Below are 2654 nucleotides of genomic sequence, written 5' to 3' on the forward strand. Positions count from 1 at the left end.
TGGGCAGCAAATGTGCAATGCGTATGTGGGGGGGGGGGGGAAGGAGGGGGACAGGCTTTCCCAGTGCTCCTCTTTTGCAAATTTCCTAAAGAAGCCAACAACATAACTACACAGAATACACAGTAATGATGATTCCACACACATTATTGTTCTGGCTCCTAAGAAACAAATTAGCAAAACATTGCGAACTTCCAGCAAGAGAATTTTATGGTTTCTCTAACTTCTCTGCTTGTGTGCCACAAAACATAAAAGACACAATCTCATCAAAAATGAAATAAAATTCTGAAGCCAAATGCCCTTTTGAAACAGAAAAAAATGGAACCATTTCATTCTGGTAAGTTTACTCTTACTGAAGCACTTCACTTTTCCTTTCCCTTTCACAGGGAGGAGCCTAAATTAGGTTTCCCTAAATCCATGATTGGAATAGCGAAGCGAAGCCTCACTAAAAGCCAAGCAGCTCGGAAAGAATGGGATGAGCACAATACAGTAGAACCCTGTTTATCCGACCCTCCATTATCCGGTTCTCCATATTAACCCAACAACCAGCACACACAGGTCCAGAAATGAGCAGTATCTGCTATGGTCACTAGATGGCGCTGCAGCCTCGCACTTTCCCATTCATCTGATTATCTGAAGTTTTGGTTAACCAGTCTGGCCCTAGTCCCAATTCGATGGGATAAACGGGGTCCTGCTGTCCTTGTGAGTGATCATTTGATGCAGGTGATCTGCTGCAGTTGTTACTCCTCGTGGAAAAGTACAAAGGGCAAAACTGATGGGAGGGGCCTTCGGAGGTGGTAGGGAGGGGTCACGCTGTTACCTTCAAAGTACACAGGCCCAGCAGCAGGGATGCACCTCGGGCTGTTAAAAGTGCATCACAATAGTGAAGCTGTTGTCAAGATGCTATTCTGTGCAAAGGATTGTAAGACAGCCCCTGACGGATCTGATGCCTGAATACCACTCGAGAGCATTGAGGTGTGTGAAGAGGTCACCCTAACTGAAAAGACAGAGGTTATGACTGTGCTGCAAAGTCACTGCCAGGTATTATCTAGCAGGCCAGGCCTGACTCACAAAAGTTGCCTAAGATTAACACTGTGGGATCACAACCTGCACCCAGCAAAGCACCCCACAGAACTGGTACATTGCAGCAGCAGGTTCAGAAGGAGCTGGCAAGCCTGCTGGACATGGGAATAATTGAAGAATCAAATAATCCCTGGGATGAGGAGGTCGTTTTGCTGATGTTTACAGGGAGCTCCTCCCGAGTTTGGGGGGCAGAATGGGAGAAAGCACAAAGGGGCTTTAACCAGTGAGTGATGGAAGCGAGCTTCATGGGCCATGTAACTGCGAACATTTGGTGGCCTTAGACCAGGGATGGGCAAACTTTTTGACTCATGGGCCACATCAGGGTATAGAAATTGTATGGAGGGCCATGAATGCTCACAGAATTGGGGTTGGGGTGTGGGAGAGAGTGAGGGCTTCGGCTGGGGGTGCAGGCTCTGGGGTGGGGCTGGGGTTGAGGGGTTTGGGTGCGGGTGCTGTCAAGGGCCCTCAGCAAAGAGCCTGTCATGATACATGCCATTTAGCTGAGCCCTGGCGGGATCCTTATCAGGCAGGATAACAAGGGTGATGCTGCAGCTGGGAACAGTGAAGATCCTGCCAATGTCCCTGCAGGCCAGGATGTGACCTCAGATTATATCAGGAGGACCAGTTTGGAGAAGATATCAGTGAAAACTGTGGAGGGGGGGATGTGCCTGGCCAGAGACTGGAAATCCAGGTGGTTACTGCAACTCTCTAACCCCTCCCTCCCATTGTTTTCTAGATAAATTGTACTTTCAACACTGAGGATTTTGGAGGTTATGGCCAAATCATTTACTGTCCTGGCTATTATGCCGTGCATTGCTGGGTGTGTGTCTGTGGGGTAGTGCAGACACCACAACATTTGCATGGCCTCCTCTGCCTTCCCCTCCCCTCCACCAGCCTCTGCTGGGCACAATCCCAAGTGGATGCAGAGCACTGGGGGGAAGGTTTCTAAAAAGCCAACGTTGCTGTTTATCCAAGAGGTCAGAGTATGGGCTCCATGGCTTGTGCTGAAGCCCACGGTCTGTAGCAAGTTCACCAATAGAAATCAGTGCCCCTCTGTCCGTTTCACGGCAGGCAGGCAGGTGGGGGTGGAGGGGTTCAAACACCGCTTGGATCAATGCTCTCCATCCTAGCTCAGGCTTTGGTTGGTTTCCTTCATCCCCCCCAGTCCTGGTAGCTTATTCTGGGAAGTTTCTCAGGCAGCATGAATTCTCAATGGCCTTTCAGGAGAACCGGGTGTGCAAACCTGCTAGGACATCCATAATAGCCAGGTCCCTACCAAATTCAGAGCTCAGTTTGACTAATTTAAAAACCCTCTGGCCTTGAAATTGACCAATGTTTCCATCTGAAATGTCATGGTATTGTAACCATGGGGGTCCTGACCAAAATAGGAGAATAGGGGAGTTCAGCGGTTGTTGTAGGGGTCACAGCATGGCCACCCTCACGTGTGTGGTGCCTTCAGACCTGGGCTCCAAGGGCAGCAGCCAACAACCTTTCTGAAGCTAGAGGAGGTTCCCAGATGTGCAGGAGGGTTCCTGCTGTTGGGAGCACCTCAGCTCCTACCTACTACTTGGGAG

Source organism: Chrysemys picta, chromosome 1 (genome assembly GCF_011386835.1).
Source record: "Chrysemys picta bellii isolate R12L10 chromosome 1, ASM1138683v2, whole genome shotgun sequence".
Classification (NCBI taxonomy): domain Eukaryota; kingdom Metazoa; phylum Chordata; order Testudines; family Emydidae; genus Chrysemys; species Chrysemys picta.